Source organism: Sciurus carolinensis, chromosome 6 (genome assembly GCF_902686445.1).
Source record: "Sciurus carolinensis chromosome 6, mSciCar1.2, whole genome shotgun sequence".
Classification (NCBI taxonomy): Eukaryota; Metazoa; Chordata; class Mammalia; order Rodentia; family Sciuridae; genus Sciurus; species Sciurus carolinensis.
The window spans coordinates 91,972,013-91,993,898 of NC_062218.1; the positions used below are offsets into that span (position 1 = coordinate 91,972,013).

General features: G+C 29.6%; 1 protein-coding gene and 1 long non-coding RNA gene across 2 annotated transcripts in view; both read right to left on the reverse strand.

The window, feature by feature from the left end:
- The window catches only part of Fbxl17 (F-box and leucine rich repeat protein 17), a 515,989-nt gene that overhangs the window by 427,388 nt on the left and 66,715 nt on the right, over window positions 1–21,886 (reverse strand). The gene's annotated exons all lie outside the window — the stretch shown is intronic.
- On the reverse strand, window positions 6,134–9,423 carry LOC124986585 (uncharacterized). The gene is made up of 2 exons (XR_007109044.1): window positions 9,338–9,423; window positions 6,134–7,119 (listed from the first exon to the last, which is right to left on the reverse strand). It is a non-coding gene; the product is annotated as an uncharacterized LOC124986585 (long non-coding RNA).

Below are 21,886 nucleotides of genomic sequence, written 5' to 3' on the forward strand. Positions count from 1 at the left end.
AAAGAAAAAAGGGCATCCCAAATAGGAAAGGAGTCAAACAATTCTCTTTGCAGATGACATGATTTTATATATACACAAATTTAAAGTCTCAACCAAAACCTATTGTAACTGATAAAAAAAAATCATCAGTTACAGGATATATAAACAACATTCAAAAATCAATAACATATTTATACATCAATGTAAAATTACTGGGAAAGAAAAGAAAGCAATCTAATTCACAATAACTACAAAAATAGGAAACACCTAGAAACAAAATTAACCAAGGCAGTGAATGACCTCAACAATAGAAGAATCAATATTATTAAAATCTCCAAAAAGCAATCTACATATTCAATGCAATACCTATCTAAATACCAATGACACTTCTTCATGGAAGTAGAAAAAAACACTTCTAAAATTTGCATGGAACCACAAAAGACCCTGAATAGACAAAAACAATCCTGAGCAAAAAGAACAAAGCTGGAGATAACACAATACCTGATTTTAAAATACACTACAAGCTATACTAACCAAAACTCTATTGGCATAAAAAAAAGACATATAAACTTGTAGAACAGAATAGAGAACTCAAAAATAAATTCATTATTTACAGCTAACTGATTTCCAACAAACAATATAAAACACACATACATTGGAGAAAGAAAAGTCTTCAATAAATAGCGCTGAGAAAACTGGAAATCTGTATGCAGGAGAAAGAAACTAGACCCTTATCTCTTCCCATATGCAGAAATCAACTCAAAGAGAACCAAAGACTTAAATGTAAGATCCAAAATGATGAAAACTGCTGAAGAAAAAGGGGGAATGTTTTAGGACATTAGTCTGCAGATTGTTTTCAGTAGAATGCCAAAAAGACAGGCTAAAAAAGTAAAAATAGACACACAGGATTACATCCAGTAAAAAACATCTGTATGACAAAGGAAACAATCAACAAAGTGAGGAATGTGAGGAAATACCTGAAAATTTTGACAAGGAACTAAGCTTCAGAATATACATGAAACTCAAACAACAGGAGTTGAATTGTTTGACAAAAAAAAATAGGTAATTGAGCTGAAGAGGTGGCACCTGACTGTAATCCCAGAAACTTGGGAGGCTGAGGCAGGAGGATCGAGTTTGAAGAACCAGCAATTTAGAGAGGCCCTAAGTAACTCAGCAAGACCCTTTCTCAAAACAAAAAATAAAAATGACTGGGGATATAGCTCATGGTCAAGTACCCCTGGGTCCAATACCCAATACTGAAAAATGTTGCAAATGATTGGAACACCTTTTCTTAAAAGAGAATATACAGATGGCCAACAAATATATGAAAAAATGTTCATCACTAATTATCAGGGAAACACTAATCAAAACTACTATGATATCATCTTATCTCAGACAGAATGGCTATTATCATAAAGAAATATAATAACTGCTAGCTATAGTACAGAGAAAGGGAATGCTCAATACACTGTTGGTGAAAATGCAAACTAGTACAACCATTATGGAAAAACTATTTCCTCAAAAAAAATAATGTTATAATAAATCACGCTACTGGATACACATCCAAAGGAACTGCAATTACTGCATGATTACTGCAGCACTATTTGTAAGTCAAGATATGAAAGCAACCTAGGTGTCCATCAACAGATATATGGATAATGTGGTATGAATACACAATGGAATATTACTCAGCCAAAAGAATGAAATTCTATCATTTGCAATGACATGAATGAACCAGAGGATATGATGCTAAGTGAAGCAAGTCAGCACAGAAAGATAAATACTATATATTCATTTATATGTTGAAGATGAAAAGGTGACCTCAAAGATGAGAACAGAATAGTAGTTACCAAGCATGTGAAGAGATTGGGAGAGATAGGAATGACAAGAAGATGGTTAATGGGGTATAGCAGATAGAAAGAATAACTTCCCAATGCTCTACAGCACAGTAGCATAACTATGATTGACAGCAATTAACTAAATATTTCAAAAATAGTTAGCAGAGAAGGTCCCCAACACGAAGAAATAATGTCATATATGTGATAGATATTCCAATTGCTCTGACTTAATCACTGCACATTGTACACATGTACTGAAATTTCACATTGTACCCCATAACATGGGCACTTAATATGTGTCAATTAAAATAAAAACACAGTATACAACTGTTATATAACTGTATATTCTCAATGATACTAATACACAAAACATAAGATCCAACTCAACAAAGGATCAAATTTGTTTAATCTATCATATGAAATACATTTGATTAATTCCTAGTTCTGTTACTAAAAATACTTGCTTCATAATCTAAGTTAATATTAACATTACTCAGAGATTCTCATAATTTTATGAATTTTTGAGAACTGTATAGTTTCAGAAGCACAGACCCCAAAGGAGACTTTTAAAGTTCTTACCAACATCAAATGATGAATAAAAATCTCCAAATTAAAAAAAATCAGTTTTAACTAAAACTATTAATTCTCCATCAGTCCTATCTATTCTCCTGAGACGTACTTATGTATCCAACCCAATCCTCTCTCCAAAAAACACTGAAAGCCAATCAGGTAAATCTTTACTTAGAACATTGGTAAAATGATAAGAAAAGTCATCCAATCCAGCCAATAAAGATGAAAAAAGCATGGGGTGGGGGGAAGCAGGCATAGAAACACTGAAAACTGTAGATTACAAGCAATAATCCTATAATCCTTGTTATAGGATGATTGTAGTTTAGCTATCTCATAGTTAGTTGTCTTTTAAAAGTCATCTACTGACATCACTATGGTTAGCGTATCTTGGGGGAAAAGGAAAGCCTACCTACACTTACTAGTTCTTCATTTTTAAATTTAAAGGTCAACCCAGGGAAGAGCCTCTCCAAGAAGAGGACCATCCTTGGTACTTGGAATTCAAAGATCAAACAAACAAGCTAACAACAACAACAAAAAAAATATAGTTAATGTTTTCAGAGTTCACAACTATCTATATGTAATTAACAACTCTTCTATTGATGAGACCTTCTAGTAACTGATCTACTTGCTGGTAGAGCTCAAACCAGTATGATTAATTCTTAGAGTGACTGTTCACATTTGGTCTTGACTCAGGGTCTCAAAGGGTGCGAAAGGGAAGAGAGGAAAGGCTAGAAAGGTCGACTGAAACCAGACTTATAAGGACTCCGTGATTGCCATTCTAAGAATTCAATTGTGTACTAAGCAACTGAAAGCAGAGAAATCTTAATATCAACAGTCAAGTGTTTTAGCAGAAAAAAATTTTTTTAGACTTTCAATGTTATTAAAGATATGCATGGAATAGAAAAGAGGCTAAAGGTAATACATTAGTTAGTAAGTTCTCTGGAATAGTAAAAGAGATGAAGAAGGTTGAAGTAGGGTAATACTGAGGAGAAAGAATAAGGAGTCATTTCCAAAGCTTAGAAACTGAATTTTTAGGGGGAAAATGAAAGAGGCGAAGAATCGAGGCTGAGTTTCAGTTTCTAGCATAAAAAAAACTAGGAGAAGTGATGACATTGAATGGATAAAGGAAAAAGTAATAGAATTCAAGAGGAACAGAAATATGATTTATGATTTAAAACAATCTAATAAAGCTCACTGTCATGACTTTTAAATTCAAAAATCAAGTGTGGGGATATATATCAGTGGTAGAGTGCTTGTCTAGTGTGCCATGAAGCCCTGGGTTCAATCCCTAAAACCCACAAACAAATCAGATACTTTTTGTTATGAAATATAAATATCAATTTAAATTTCTTAAGCTTGTTTCTTTTGGTACTACTTTTACTATTTTCTTGCAAAGAATATATCTAACACTAAGCATTGAATGATTTCTACTTGGAAAGTAAGACCTAAAACATAAAGATCAATCTCCCTAAAACCCAAAAGCACTGACTTATTTACTGTAATTATTAACATATGAGGGTTAAGACTTTGATGCAGCTGTAGCACTGACTTTGATGTCACAAACTAAAAGAAATACAAGAGCAGCTCTATACCTAGTCTTTAAAAGTATATATTTTTAATATCTTAAAGACTCCTAATGCCACTTCATATGTATTTTTTTGGTTTGTCCTAAAAAAAAAAAGTAGCTATTCAGTTTATTAATATTTTATTAATATGTACTATAAAATGAACTCTTTAAATAGTTTATTAATACCTACTTGAGTTTTAAAGTATTCATTTGAAACAAAATAATACATTCAATATGATAAAAGTTCAAAATTATAAAAACATATAATAAAAATAACAATTGTTTTATACAAGAATTTTTGTTTGCTCAACAATTTTGTAATTTACTTTTAACTTGGAACTGATATTAAAGAAACAAGATAATTACTCCAAAATTAAATCCAGCTCACTCAGGTAATGTAGTAACACAGAAAATTGCCTAGTTATGCTTCCTCAATTGATAAGTTCTACACATGGCAAATAACATCTCCTTTAGTAACTACATAATTAACAGGGTTTATTCTTAACACAGTTGGTTAAGTCCATTCACTTCTGTCAAAGAATAACCTATATTTCAGTAGGATAGGCAATATTAGGAAAATCTAGAGAGTAAAGGCAATAAAGATGAATCATTTTATAATCTACAACAATAAAGGAATTTTGTAAGAAATAGTTGTTAGACACATCTGTATTATGAGAGAATTATATAATACATAAGACCTCAGTAATCAAATACAATCTTTTTACAGCAAATTTTGGCTGACTTCACAAAATTAAAATACTTCAGATTGACCAACAGATGGTGCTCAACCTCCATTTATAGAGAAAATAAGTATTTCCAATAGCATTTACAGTACAATGAAATAGTTTTCAGAATGTAACAATTTAAAAAATTAAATATCAGAAAATCCAATAATAAATATTAACTGTTTCTTCTGTAAAGGGGAAAATAATTTTAGCTATCTTCCAAAAGAATTTTAAGACTGATATTCACTAACCAGCTATAAAAGACTGCTAACTCAGTTTTTTTTCAATGTAGAAATACTGCTTTAAAATTAATATTCAGTACTGCAAAAAGTGCAAAGCAACCCAGAAACAACTTCAAAGCATTGTTCATGTTCGTAATAAATTTAGCAATAATAAATTTGAAATCATTTTATTCCAACTTAACTCATGCTTTAGAATTCTCTTGAGTAGCATTTAACATTCTAATTCTTCAATAGTAAGATAGTTTAAAAAAAGACTAAGAAATCTGATGAAATTAAAATCCTATATTTCAAAAAATTCATGCTTTTATATTACACTACATTCTTCATTTATAAAAAAGTTTATGATCCAACTGTCTGACTGAATTCTAAATGTCAGTGACTCTCATCAAAAGTAATGCTATTCTTCTTATAAGAATGATAAAACAATTTCACCCTTGAATTGCCACAAATATCTAAGTAGTACTTGTATTATAAAACTTTTATTATATAACTAATTTTTTTCTTCCTACTGGAGAAGAAACTTCAAAGAACATAAATATTCTTGAAAACATAGCTTCATGTGTTTAAAAGAAAAATGTCCTGACAACAATTTTTAGTCTATTCAAACTATAGTCTTGTTCCTATTTAATGTAAAGACAAGAATGCACAGTATTTGGCTTCTAAAAGTCTAAATGAAAAAACCCATGCACAGAATAAGTTGTTTCTTTCTACTCTATTGGTCAAGGAGATTTGAGATCAATAAAGCAGGACAGACAAGTATTTATTCAAACAAAAACCGCAAAAGAACAATTTCAGTGAGCTTTTAGTTTTATTGGAAACATCTAAAGCTTTAAGTTTTCTTTTACAAAAATTAAATCTTGCTAAACTGACCTAATAGTGCTAAGAAAAAAATCAAGTCAAATTCATTCTGAGAAGTGAGAAACAATGTTTTAGTCCTAGAAAATACAAATGAATTTTTTTTTAGGTAGCAAAGTTCTCCATGAACACAAAAAGTTCATCCCTTGATAATATGCCATCTTTCTTTCTCATATAGAATATTAAATAAAACTATCAGGGTCTTACAATTCCTAATTCATTCATTTTACTTGTTTCACTGTTAGACCCATGTTTATTGAATCAGTTAACTATTAACCAAAACCTAATTTAGTTCTTAAATGTCTTCAAACGAAACAAACAACAACAACAAAAAAAAAAAACCAGGAAACCTAATACTTCAGCATTTAAAATACGTATTTATTCTTACAAGTTTATAAAATAGGTCTTTTTCTCCATATTACACTGAAATTTTGCCACATTAATTTAAATAATATTAAAGTCACTTTCAGTTCCGTATATTATAAATATTTAATTAAAATAGAACATTTTTTCCTTTATTACTTCCCTCTAATATCTAACTGCCAACACTGAACTTAATTTTAACATAAGTACGCACATCTGTAAAAGTAGTCCCAATTTGTGGTGTTATTCTAAAACAGTTTTTAAAATTCTTTAAAATTAAAAATCATTTAGTCAAGATTCTGCTAGAATCACGTTTTTCTTTTTAAATTAATAGTAGTTGGACCTTTATGCCATTATGATATACAGGATAAATTCCCAATTTTACATCTAATTTAAAACTCCTTAGGCAAATCCCTCCCATACTTCCTTACTTAAACCTAAGGTTCTCATCCAGCCTTCTTCCCCAAGATACCATTAAGGCACATTTTATACAAATATAAAACAGTTTTCAAACTGCTTTTTCACATCTACACAAATAGGTTAATATTACAAAAATGTGTACTAGAAAACAAAGATATCCCAGTTTATAGAAAGATAAGAAAAGAAAATCCAGCAAGAAGGTTCTTCTACATAACCCCTCCCCTTTTAAAAAAAAAAAACTCCATTTTAGATAATGATATATATTAAGAAAAACTCACTGCCTTTTTATTTTCCAATAACTTGCTATAATGAATACCTATACTTTGAAATGCAAAAAAAAAAAAAAATCAATTAAAATTATTAAAAGGCAGGGGTGATGGGAGAACCCAAGGCCAGTCTGCCCCCTGTTCATGATTGGCTGCTCTCCAGTAAGGCCTGGATCCCTAGGTAGTTATCCACTCTGCAGGAGCTGATTGAAGCAGTACATGTGAAATTCGGAAGGCTCCAGGAGGAACTAAATAGCGTGGACACAATAACACGATAAAATGTCAGTCGAGAATCTGAAAAAAAGGGTAGATGTCATGGAAAAATCATTAATACTTCTTCCCAGAACATCTCAAACAATGGGTAAATGAACCTAAATGTTCAAAATTTAGATCTTACATATGTGTGTTTCAGAAAATTAATTTAATGGTCAAAAGAAATGTGTCCATTCTTACAAAGAATTGTAATTACCATTTTTGATTTATGTAATCTATGATTTCTGAAACCAGAAAATAGATAATCATATTTCAGCAACTCCTTCAAGACCACCCAAAACTATTTTAAACTAATCCTTAGTAATGCTAATGATTAGATTAAGTGTTTAATGTTTGCATCCCTCAACCAAAAATTCTTAGAAACAGAAACACTAAAATAATTTCAAAAGTTTCACTCAACTAATACTAAAAACTTCCATTTGATTAAAAATATTTCAGCCTGGAAAATGTATATACTCTTTAATATTCAACTATGTCAAAGATGTAAATTGAACCCATTCACTCTTGGCTTTTTACTACTTGCACAAAGTAGCCCAATGTACAAGAAATGACTGATGAGTGTTCTCTCGTGTACATATTTTAGAATTATACAAGAATTCTAAAAGGAAAGATAAATGTTTTAATTAAAGGTGTGGGTCAAATTATCTACAGTACTATCTCGACAATTATTAAAATTATTAACTATAAAAAAGTTTCTTTTATATTATTTATTTTATGTAGAGATGTTTTGGCTGTGAAGTTTAACAATGCTCTAATACACAAGAAATACTAGTTTGTTTTATTTTGTAGTGGAAGTGATACTAGTTTTATTTTGCAATGGATGTGATTGGAGAAAATGTGAAGCACAACTCGTAGACCTATAACTTATTATCACAATATAACTCACTTAGAATCTTTCACACACATACCAAAAAAAAGCAACAAAGAGAAAGAAAAAAAATAAAGATCAAAATTTCAGGCTATATTTTTTATTGTCTTGATTTTATATAATGAAGGCCTACATAGAATTTTTTATATGAGTAAATTTCTGCTAGTTCCAAAAAATTCAAAATTATTGTTAAATCATAGTGAAAGAAAGTGAATATTAAAGAATATATGTGTACTTATCATCTAAAATAATTTAAAATACAGTCTGTAACTAGATCACAGAGTGCAAAATACAGTGTGTGTGTGTGTGTATATTATGTATATATGGAGAAAGAGAGATAGATGCAATTATATATACACACACACATACACCATAAAAACCAACAGAGCTAGAGAATTTCATTTACCTTTATTGTAAAATTAAAATGATTCACAGAGTGATAACTACTGCATTTTTTGGTGTCTACTGAATTTAAGAAGTACAAAAAAAAAACAAACCCAGAGATCCCTGTATTGTTATTCCCATATTTTAATTTTTTGAAATTTGGCTTTATTTTCTTCATCAGTTTTCTATTAACCAGTCTCAAAGGAGACAAACAGAGGCATACACCACATACACAGATGAATTCAACAAAGAAAACCTAAGATGAGTTTCAGAGCTTTAAAAAAAAAGGGAAGTTTAAAACAAAGCAAGTCATTTTCCATAAAGAACTATTGATAATGATGTGTAAAACCATTTTTATTAATTTTGCTAAGTTTTCTTTCAGCATAAATTTATAATAGCCTATCTCTGCTATAAGACACTTGTGTCTTTTTTGGGGAGGAGGCATAGAGTTGGGGACAGCCCCAGGGTCTTACTCATGCTGGGCAAGAACTCAACAACTGAGCTACATCTCCAGCCTTCTTACATCTTTCTTATATAGCAAGTGTAGCTACATTCTAATGAATACAAATTTTAAGGTTATATAATTACTATATGAATGCTACGGAAATTAATCATGGTTATGTTTTAGGTTTTGTTTTAAGATGCAGTACCACAGGTCTAATCTCTAAAAAAGACAAACACTGGATAAGTAGCACTTATTCTTACATGGGATACAAATGATAAAAATTCATTATTTCAGGAAAATATACGTTATATAATAACTAAAATATGACAATTATCAACTACAAGGTGATTTTCCAACTTAGAAGAACTGTCAAAGAGTGGTAATTCAAAAAAGTTTGGCACATTAATTTCTAGAATGACATTTCTATGAAATGTATAAATTCCTACCATGATTTTAATTCTGATAATAACAAAATCCAAGTATGTGTCATATTTAATGGGAATATAGTATTGATATAACAGGATAACTAATTTTAAGAATACCTCCTAGTAGGACAGGCAATCCAACCATTTCTCATGTCGTGATTGGAATATGACATTTCTGTGCGCCAACCCATCATATGTTTTTCTGAAAAACATGCCATAAATTTGGCCCAATCAATAAGACAGTTGGTCAAGACTAATTTATTTGAAAATACAAATGTAATCCAATGTAACTAAATTGATACAACCAAGGAAAAACAAAGTTTATACTAAAATAACAGAAAAAGGTAGAATAATTTATAAACAGAAAGTCATCACTAGTTAAAAATACTTTCCCAAACACCTCAAAACAAAAGGAAGGGGGATTCAACTCTGGCTTAGGGAGTAACTATTTCAAACAAACTCTCCCACAAAAAGTTAGGAATATATATTACTTCCTAATTCTATTCAGTGAAGTCTTTACTTAGATGCCTCTCTAAATAAGTTTTAGCCTAAGGAAATAATCACTTTGAAGAGTAGAGGAAGGGGAACAAGGGTAGAGAGGAGTCAAAGGGCAAATACTAGGGAATGATTGGAGAAAATTGTTTTTTATACGTCTGAATATGTCATAAGGAATTCCACTACTAAGCATAATTACAATGCACAAATAAAAATATTTTAAAAAGTGAAGACTGGGCAGAGTGGTGCAAAACTGTAATCCCAGAGACTTGGGAGGTTGAGGCAGGAGAATTAAAATTAAAGTCTTGGCAATTCAGTGAGACTCTGTCTCAAAATTAAAAATTAAAAGGGCTACAGCTCAGTGATAAAGCACTCCTGGGTTTAATCCTGAGTATCACCAAAATAAATAAATAAATTTATTAATTAAATTAAATTTAAAAATTTTAAAGGCAGGAAAATAATCCCTTTAAAAAAGAAAATAAGGCTCTAATTGCCTAGGCCTGAGAAAACCTTGGAAAATTTAAAAGCATTTACAAAATAAATTTTACATATAAAACCTGAAAAATTTCTGACTAAACAACAAATTTTAAGACAATTTTCCTTACCAAATCCTTAACCTAATTGCTAATTAAGATACATTCAGTATTTAATTTAAATAATTTAACTTTTAAGAATTGGAATGTTCTGGTTTTTAGGGATACTTTAATAAAAAATGTTCAGCATTGACATCTATCTTTCATATATACACTAACAGTTTTTCTACAATGTAATCTATGGTATTCACATATAGATATGCCTCATTTTAAAAAAATCTTATGTGGAAAGACAAATTAGTGCTAATTCACTGTTCAATAATTTCTCATTTTATACCAAGTCACAAAACTTTTTTATGCCCAAAATGTCACAATTAACATGTAATTCAATATATAAAAGGCAATTTATAGTCACTTTCTAATAAAAGTACCTAACAGAGCTTCAAATACTACCATTTTAAGAAAACAAGCTGTATATGACATTGTATAGCTTCACCATTTCATTCAAGTTATTGTTTCAAATCTAGCTAATATTAGTGAACTGATAAAAGGTTTCAGTCTCAATATAAACATGCCTAAAGCTCAGAAATCATGAGTTTTTCTCATACATAAAAGTGCTTATGATCTCTCAATCACCATGTATAGGGCTCAAATAATAGCCATTTAATAAGCCCTAATGTATGGCTAAAAATGGACAGCAAAGTAAGTACATTATCCCCATGAGATACTAACTTAATGAATATACACAAAACACATTTCTAGTCTCAGTTCAATTTCAAATAACCATATCACTTCCCCTAAAACACACAGATACAAAATCAACATTATTCATTCTTTTTTTTTTTTTCCCCCATATTATGGTCATCCTTAAGACCAAATGTAAAGAAAAGTCAATCTGCTTTTTGTACTGTGGAAAATAATTATAAATTTAAGAGGGATGAGTTGAACTACCAATAAAATATACATATTTTAAAAACTTTATAGTTTTTAACTAAAAGTCTCTGTCATTTAAAGAGTAGAAGGATTTAATTATAGGAGAAGTTTTCAAAGTCTGGTCTAGGGAGTTTCACCTGGGACCTGTCGGTATAACTGCAAAGCCAAACTATTTTAATAATAATACTAACATGCTATTTTATCTTTCTACTCTGACTACATACTGGACTCTTACAGAAATTATGTGACATGTGATAACATCTTCACTCTGATAACTAATAAAAAGAATGATTATATTCAAATTTTCTTTTAATATCAAATACCCCCCAAAATCAAAAGATAATCAAAAGCTCCTAGTATTTCAAATAATTATTAAAAGTATAAGTGAATCTTCTATAGACCAGAGTTTGAGAACCACTGAACTAAGGGAAATTTAGTCTCCTCAATGCTTTTAATTGGGAGTGGAGAGTATCATGTACCCTGCTCCTTCCTTCCTACTAATTTAACTTTCAAAGCCCAAAGACCTGCATCTCCATTCATTTTAATTTTATTACACTTTTAAATCTAAAACATCTATTATGGACACTAAGCAGTTTTCATAGTTGTGTGAAATAACTTGAAGCAGTCAAATTTCCATGAAAATCTGTACTTAGTATAGTATGCTCCTTTAAATTTACTTTTCTTCAAGTACCAACATTCCAGAAAAACTATTTTAATCTTATTTGAATATTGATTTTGCTGTAGTAACTATTTCAATAGTGTTATTTATTACTATTTCATTTTAATATTCAGTAGTTCAACTTGAAAGGTTCATTCAGCATTTGAGATAACCAAACATAATTATCATTTATAATTACTTTCAAGAGGAATTTTCTGAATTCCAAGTAAATTCATAAATAAAACTTGTGAATAAAATCACTCTTCCGTAAAATTTTTCTCTACTTAATTGAAACTAATCTTAGCCAGAGAAAGAAATACACATATCTGTTTTGATTTTGCCCTTTAGATTGCCAAGAACAAAAACCAACTCAAATGAACTCCAGAGAAAGAGAATCTCTCACAATTACCAACACAAGAATAAAAACCTAGACACCAAAAAGCTCCTTTCTCCCTGTCAATATTCCTTTTCTGTTGCCTTATATTTTTTAATTTAAAACTATTTCCCTCCCTGTGGGGAGACCTCTTCCTGATTCTTCTTTACAATAAGAAAGTATAAAACTTTTCTATTAAGAATCAACTCTCTACCATATGTTAAAAGTTTTCTATCAGGAACTGAATCAGTTTGCCAATCTTTTAATTCTAAAGAGCGGAATTTGATTAGTTACTGGAAAAGGTTAACTTCTTAAGCTTCAATATCATCTGGACATAAGACCTTCCTCATAAAGTTGTCATAAACCCACAAGTTATTTAAAAGCTTGAACTGGTGGGAAGAGGGAAAAGAGAATTTGAACAGGAAGAAGTGAGTGTTGAATGGCATGTTCCAAAAATACTCGTGAATTCTAATAAAGCAGAGTAGTTTGTGGAGGAGTGAGGCTTGCTAAGCAGAGTTCAAGCCAAGAAAGGACTGTCAATTGTGCTAAGGAATGTGGGGCTTTACCCACATTAAACCACTAAAAGGTTTTACCAAAGAATGGGAAGACAGAAGAAAAGATTAAAAAGGGGGTAGATAAAATCATGATGAGTTCAGTCCATTTGAGTTTGGGACATGCTCTATTTGAACTGAAAATAAAGGTTGATACCAAAGAAGACTAAGAAATTTATTCAGCAACCTCAGCACACAGGGAGAAGCTAGATCAGAACTCCAACAGTTATTAGGTGATCCTTTCCAACTGTTCTGAACAACCTTGAAAGAAAGAAAACTTCATCCATCTGTTTCTATCTGGTTCTGAAACTTACATTTCATAAAACAATATTTACTCTAAATGTGTAACACATCTGGACAGCTTACACTTAAAACTAACATTTTGGTTCCAATGAATTTATATCAAAATTTATTACTGAAGTCATTACCTGTAGCTTTTCTATTATTCTGAGTAGACCCTAAAAAATATAGTTTTTACATTTGAATATTAAAACCTTATCTATAATTGTCTACAAAGATAGAATACATGAATTTGTGTATTTTTAAATTTTTTTTGTTTAATTAGTTGTATACAGCAGTAGACTGCATTTATACATTTTAATAAATCATACATAAATGGAATGTAATTTGTCATTTTTATGATTGTACACATTATAGGATCACATAATTTGTGTATTTTTATCTTGAGAATAAACTTTTATATATTTGGGAGAGTATATTTATTGATAGTATTCTTGAATATTTGATAGGGGAAAAGTTACTTCACAATGTCTCAAGTAGGCCTAAAGATTTGTGATGCTGTGAGATAAACAGGAAAGAAACTGGTAGTTTTGCATGTGATAAAAGTTGTGGTAAATGGGTAGCTGAAGGAGATTAGTTCCAGTTACCTCTACAGATACCAAAATCTGCAGATGCTCAAGTCCCCTCAAAAAATGGCACAATATTTTCATATAACCTACACATATTCTCCTGTACATTTTAAATCATCTCTATATTACTTATAATACCTAAGGCAATATAAAATTATATGTAAGTAGTTGCTATACTACATTGTTTTTGGAATAATGCAAGGAAGGGTAAAAGTCTGGACAGAGCAATTTTTAAAAAAATATTTTTGATCCACAGTTGATTGAACCTGCAGACATGGAAACTGGATATGAAGAGACAACCACACTAGACATATAGGTCTCTAAGAGCAACTTTTACTATTTTTAATCTAAAACAACAAGGTTCAACAATCTGCTAAAATAGAGGTAGTATAGTGAGAAGACAACCACCTTCTTCCATAGCTACAAAAGGACTGTATGGTTTAGAAAAAAGTTCTACCATACTATCCAATTATCCCAACTTTAAAATACGACCTAACCACTAATAATTTCTTCTAGCCAAATTTTCCCTATTAAAAATGAAAAGGCTTTTTCATTTTAAGAAATTATTTTTTAATCCTCTGCCCCAAATATAGCCACACTATTTCTGCATAGTGATCCTGTTTAGCTATCCTGTATACCAAAATGTTTAATTATGTCAGAATTGCAAAAAGTGTCACTGAATAAATAACCTATGGATATAATATGTATAATTTAAAATATTCTGATGTATTACTTACATAAAAATTATTTCCATTATAACTTTGAGACCTTCTAAAATTTCAAAACCTAATTTAGAGATAACTAGTTAAAAATTAATAAACTGTGTATTATAATTTTTTCAACTTTATTGTAGGGCCCTTTTCCCATTTGCTATTATCACAAAACTCCTACACCATTATTTAAGCATGGAAGTCTGTAATTTAAGTTTCTTTTATTTTAAACAAAACATAACATGTGACTTGAAAGATTCCTTTACTTACATGTCCTATGTATATGAATGGCCTTTCTTAACACTGAAAGTACACAGATAATTTTCCTTCACTATCTGCTACTGCCAGTTGAGACTAAAACCTTCTTAACTTTCAATATTACCTCTAGGCCAAACTATCATACTTCTTCAGATAACTCCAGGCACTGCCATTTCTGGCTTCTAATAGAAAACAATTCAGGACCAAGTCAACACAAATAAATTTGCAACTTAAGGGGATAACTCAATGAAGGAACAGTAAGCACTACTAAAATCATTGCATTCTACCTTCAGTTCCCCACTGCAGAAAGTCAACATACCAAGTTTTTCTTGTCATAATTTTTTATCACTTAATTTCATACTCTTTCCTCTAAATGTGCTCTGAGAACATCTGAAAATTCTCCCAAATGTATATAGTAAATGAATTTTGGACCCTGGGTTTTTCCCTGAGTTTTAATGCTTCTCCAGATTCCATTTGTTGTTTGCATAAACCCTTAGAAAACCTCAAATAGAAAAGACTTGCTCTGATGACAGGAAAAGAGAAAGAAATGCTAGATTTGTTTTATGTCTTAGTAAGCTGAAGAAAGAAGTTCTAATCACAAAAAAAGTCACAAAAAAAAAAAAGAGTATGTAATAGGAAGCTAATAGTAAACCTATGGAAGAGAAGAAGAGAGATGGCCTGGTGCCAGGAAATGCTGAGTTTGCTCTAGTTATTTATAAAGAAAGTTCTAGTAAGTTTCCTTATCTTTCAAACTAGAAATTTGTTCCCCAGAGCTTGACTCACATTCCCATGGAACCAACTAGCATATTACTAAATTCCCTGTTCAGGTCATTGTAACTGCCATCAGAAGATAGATTATGTGTCCTTTGGATACCCTAAGCTAGTGCTCTGAAGACATTTTCAACAGAAACATACTTTTAAAGGGTGGACAGGCACAATACCAACAGCATTACAATCATATAAAAGGCTATTACAGACTACATTATGGACCCAGTATGTAAAGCACTCCAAAAGCAGGGAAAATTTTGAAAAATCAATTCTTGCATATTGCTTGTTTGTATTTTATTAACTACCTATATTTTTGATACAGCCAGAATTACTACAGCAACATTTCCATGAAGAAAACTAATTCCCTTTCTTCATGTTAAAAAAAAAAAAAAAAAAAAAGAATATCCTTATATCCTTTTTCTAAACTTACATATTCTGAGTAGCAGATTGCCTGACTGTAGTAGTTCAAGTCATTGCTGGAAGGCAGCCCAATGGTAGGATGAGAATAATTTCACACATATCTTCAATTTAAGCAATCACACATGTTATGACACTGCCGAAGTGCCAAAGTATGAGAAAAAATATACAACTTTTATAAACCTAAGTTTCACTTGAAGAGTACCTTAAACTTAAGGAATAATCTGATATTCTAATTCTGAATCTGCTACCTCAAAGGTAAGGTAATCTTATAGTAAAAAAATTGTCTATAAGCACAATTATGCTAATTTTCACTATTTTAAGGAATACAACAGGATGATTCTTACTCTTTTACTATCTGCAAGCCAACTTAATTTTTACTAACATATATAAAAATGTTTATTCTTTTCTTTAGGCTCTCTAATTAAAGTGTTTCAATAATGATAATTTCTAAGGGTGCATAGTCATTCAGCAGTTAAAATAAATTCTTCGATTTCACCCCAACAAGCTGATGGAGGAAATTTTGATTTCCTAATTTTAGGTCAGACCCAAGTTACTCATGTGAAAAAAATAATTAATCAATTACAGATTCCAAATATTTCATTATATTTTTAAAAGAAGGGAAACATTTCACATGCAATCAAATTAACTGTCCAAAGTTCATGCAGCTTTTATTTTCCTTCCAACTTTTACTTTGGTCTTCTTTGTCTTTTATCCATTGAAGAAATAATGCGATTGTAAGAAAACATGATGAATAGACAACTTCAAGTTGTTAGAAAAGATTCATCTACTCCAACTTTCTACCTGATGGACTCTTCCAACAATATTAATATACACATACACTCTTGAATTCAAAGAAGTACCTGGGTCATAAATTCTCTGGAAAATGTCCTACCTACCACTTATATTTACATCCAGCCTTGGGCCTCTGGACTGGATACACAGCCTTTGGGCATCGATATTTCAATTTGAAAATGACAAGCCAAGTATCTTCAAAAAAGGCTTAAGGCCTTTAATTTCAACTCTACTTTCTACCACATAGAAATTCACCACTGTGTTGGTAAGGGAGGAATAAAACAGAATTCTGTCATTCATTTATAGCAAGCCAACAAATGTAAATTATATCCTTAATAGCTAAAATATTCTACTAATTAACATTTCGATAAGAAAACAGTAACAAAGAAGGATTAAATTATAGTTGATATCAGGTTTGAAGACTGTCTTTCAATTATTTACATTTATATATTATTATATTTATTTTCTATTATTTCTTAGTGCTAAAATAAGGATTATCATTTCACTCCTCAGCCTTAGTGACAAGGAATACCATATACATGTTAATAAGTAAACATCACCATTTGAAACTGTACACTATAACCATGTAATACTTATCAGGTCTACTCCCAAAACATATCTGGAAACCATTTTTGTACATTCACCAGCATATTCATTTTATTTTACTATATAACAAAAGGTTAACATAGCATAGGAAATGAAAACCCTGATTTTAAAAAAAATCTAGAAATAAAATTCTTTGTAATATAAATAGTTACTATAAAGAAAAGCATGCTTTCACAATCAAAATAGATATGAAAAGCATTATTTGGTGGTAAAATGTTAAAAATTAACACATCTTAGTAAAAGATAAATATGACTTATTTGCACTACTCTTGCAACATCTCTATTTTGAATTATTGTAAAACAAAACAACTGCTAAACACTAAAATCAAAGTAAAAGGATCATTATTCCATACATTTCTTTAATATCATCAATATTTAATAAGAAGTTAAGCAGTTTTAAATGCTAACATTTTCCCAATCTTCTCAATCTACTTTCTGTTAACTGTAACCAAAAGAAAAAATCTATCAACTCAAATATATTCTTAAAACTAACCAGTGTTTAATGATCTTCCAATATTAAAACAGATAAGAAGTTTTAAAAGTATGTTTACAAGGACTAGATTTATAAGAAAAAATAAAATTCTCTATATTACACAGATTTCCTAAATCTTTCCCATCAGAGAGTTTAGAAAATAAGCATAGGGGAATAATTTATAATTTAACATTCCATTCATACGGTTGGCACACATGTCCAAATGGCATGCTGACATTATTCACATTAATCCTAAAGTTTTTCCTAGCTTGAATATTTCTTCTTTAATTTACAAATGAATTCAGATTAATACAGTGTTCAAAAGTTAAACAACTGTCTATACTACTTACAAATGAGAACACAAAACAGATCAAAACAAAAATAAACAGTGTCTGAAATTATAATAATGACATTTATTTCATTTCATTATTTTAAAATCAGGCAAGAAAGTCACTGCTACCCTAAAAAATTAATACTGCTATACTGTATTTATATAACATTTTCTACTTTATAAACTACTTCAAGATCTAGTCTTATTTTAGTCTCATACAACTCTGCACATTAGGTAAAACAGGTGTAATACCAGTTTAAGAAGTAAGTTTTATGCCTACTGTAATATAAGGTCATTTATCATATTTTCAAATTTTAAAGAAGTTTTTCCATTATTATTAACAGTTTTTTAACAAATGCCAAATAATACATCAATTATGCTCACTGTAAAAAATTATGCTCAAGAAATCAATCAAGAAGGATAATTGTTTTTAGAATTCACAAATAAACACGATTACAAAAACACAGCTCATTCACAAGGGAAAAATAATCAAAATGTTGGGAAACAACATATTAGGTCACTTTATTACTTAAAAGATAAAAACACAATCTAATAAAGAATTCTCATGTATCTTTTTAGACTCTTTCTAGATCTAAAAGATCAAAATAGGATGAACAAATTAACTTCAGTAGCCCTTTTGCAGTTTTTTTTTAAGTTTGTTATTAAAAACAAATATTTTGACATTAAAAATATTTTTTCATTTATAATTTAATGTTCTGCACTTTTGAATGGTAAAGAGAAAATATGTAATTTATGTGTAATTCTAGTTAACACTGTGGTAAATTGTTATTTGTTACAGTACACATAAATACATTATATTCAAATATTTTATGTCAATGAACTAAACACACTACTATTTACACCAAAGTTGTATAATAACCAAATCTGGTAATATTTTTCTTTCTCCTTTTCTCTTTCAATTATGATACAACTAGGAGAATCTTATTTTCTTCTAAAACTATGAGCCTTATATAACAAAGAAAACATTCTTTAAGCAACAAAGCATCAACCATATGTTTATTCAATTTCAGCACCAGTCAGCTTCATAAAAACCCAAAGAACTCCCAAACACAACAACCTATATCATTTAGTGTTTCAATCAGGAAATAAATCTAATGTTTCCCAAAATTAAAATATATAGAATATTTAAAGACCAATCAACATGACCATATATTTATAAATGCTTCAGAACTGATAATGTTAGAACATTATCTTTGATAATGGAAAAGTAACCCTAAAAGTAAATATTCTTCATTTTTTAATAGCTCAAAATGGACAGAAAATATAATTGGAGTCTAACTGCTATTCTGCCCTGCAAACACACCACGTTGCTGACGAGGTTGTCTCATGACATCTACTTGAGAGGAGTCTTCAGTAATGAGCCCACTTTGAATGAGTTCACACAGATCTATTCTAATCATGATATATTATGATTTGTGAAAAATTATATATCATATATCCAATAAACTCTACCCTTAATAATGATTAAGACCTTCAGTAAAATCTATCCTTGCTTACCTCTAAAAATTTTAAAGCAGGAAAACATGGTGACATATTGTTATTAAAATACTTTGCTAGATAAAGTATTTTTAAAAGATCAACAATGGAAGAATTATATTTTAAATATAAAGTTTTATATTTAGTTTAGAATTTTTAAATTCTAATTTCTCTGTAACAACTCCTACAATAAATGTTCCTGTTCCAGATTAGCAATTAAACATAAACACAACATATGATTAATAAATTCTATCATTCAAAACATAAGTGCTAGCCATCATAATACAGAACCTTTTATACAGCAGGTACTTCTAAAGTATATACATATATACAATAACTCTTTTAATATAAACTAATAATTTTTATATTAAAAATTATTCAAACAAAAAGGGATATTTTTAAATTCAAAAGACAAAAATTTTCTGTGTTTACTGAGGCCTATTCATTATTAGGCAGACCAGATGCAATTTCACAGTTTCAGCCTTGTCAATCAAATAGTCAACACTACAATAATTTTCTAAATACAATAAACAATAATTTTCTAAATACAATAAGCTAATGGTACAAAATAGACACCATAAATAGCAGTATATATTAGAATTATACTTTTGATTTTATAGAGATGAGTAATCATTAAATAACACCAAATTATTAAACTTTGCAAGTTTTTGAAATCAAATTAATTACATAATCAGTTTTAAAACTAAGTCAATATAATTTTCTCCACTTTAGCTTTTCAATTATTTGTATATTTATTTATCACATTTTAAATTATTTATAATAATAATACAAAGTATAGTCAGAGGGAAATTATACATAATGGCCTCAATTTCTTGTTTAGAATTATAATACTATCAAATTCCATGAAATATTATTTAAGTAAAGAGGTAGAATTCTAAATATTAAATTTTTCTGCATTTTTTCTATTAGGATTTTTTTTAAATTATTAAAAGTAAACATACTAGTTCTCAAAAAATTAAATACCTCTCTCTCTCTCTCTCTCTCTCTCTCTCTCTCTTATATATATATATATAGTCATTTATTATTTTAAAAACATGGTCATAACTTTTAGAACTGATACAGAAAGCATAATGACGACACTCATTTTTCTACAAATTAATAATAATCTGCTAAAACAAAGTAAGTATTATGGTATAAAACTGAAGATATGCTGAAGACTAGCCACTATCATCACCAAAATAAGAAAACACTTCCAAATATCTTAGTATGCTAATTTATGAAAAAATTAAAAAGGTACATAGTACATTCGTCTTAAATATTATCTTAGAAATATTAAACATCTAAGACCTATATAGAATTTCAAATGCCAATCAATTGGAAGAGTATGATTTAGTGTAAAAGTATGTGCACCTTACAAATATAGCAACTGAAATGCAAAGGCATTTAGTTCAACATGTTTGTATATATACCTGCAAATAAATAATCACATGAGATTAAGTTGTTTTTACTAGAATTCTTATTTGCCAACATAAAAGATTTACTAAATCACTAAGTAATAATAAAATTATATATCTCTTCGGCCTAAATGACTTTGATGAAACAGTTTACAAAATATTTTATTGCCTGTGTATAATATAACATAATATCCTTCCTAAGAATAAACATTCACAATACATCAGGGGAAAAACATAACCCATGCATCTTGTATTTTTAATAATTATCAACTAGTCTATTAAAAAACTAAGTCATAAGTTCACTCAGTATATCATAATAATAGAATAACAACATAGTAACATGGCCTTATATTAAGTTTTCACTCTTGCTATGGAAGCAGTTAAAAGATACAGAAAAGAGTCAAAAAGTATTTACAGAGCTCCTATTATAGGCCTTAGACTCTGCTATGTCTTGACATATTTTTAATTATCTTGATTTTGATTTTAAATAAATCCCATGTAATTTGCCACAGTTTAAAAAAAAAAAAAGTATACAGGAAAAGAATGTTCCTCAATAACCAACATATATAAGGGCCCTGAATTCTGGGACAAAACGTGAAATCTAGCTTTAAAGACTAACAGACTGTAATATGCTTTGCTATTTGTACATGATAATTTCAAATATGAAATATATTTTGATTCACCCTTACCAAAACTATGTTTAAGCTTTTATGACCTTGTGTGCAGTCGTAAATAGGAAAATGAAATCCAGCCCAATTTTGTAGGCTTTAGAAACTTTGAATTTGAGTATAGAGAATTAATAACACACAAGATAAAGATACAATATGAAGTTCTCAACTAGTTAAGTGTTTAATATTCCCATCCATGGCATTCAAAATTCTAAGCAACACAAGTGTTATGAAAAAACTGCCAAACCTTCATTATATTTATAATACAACAACTACAATTAATATCTTAAAACCTCGTTTAGCTTTACAATTTAAAA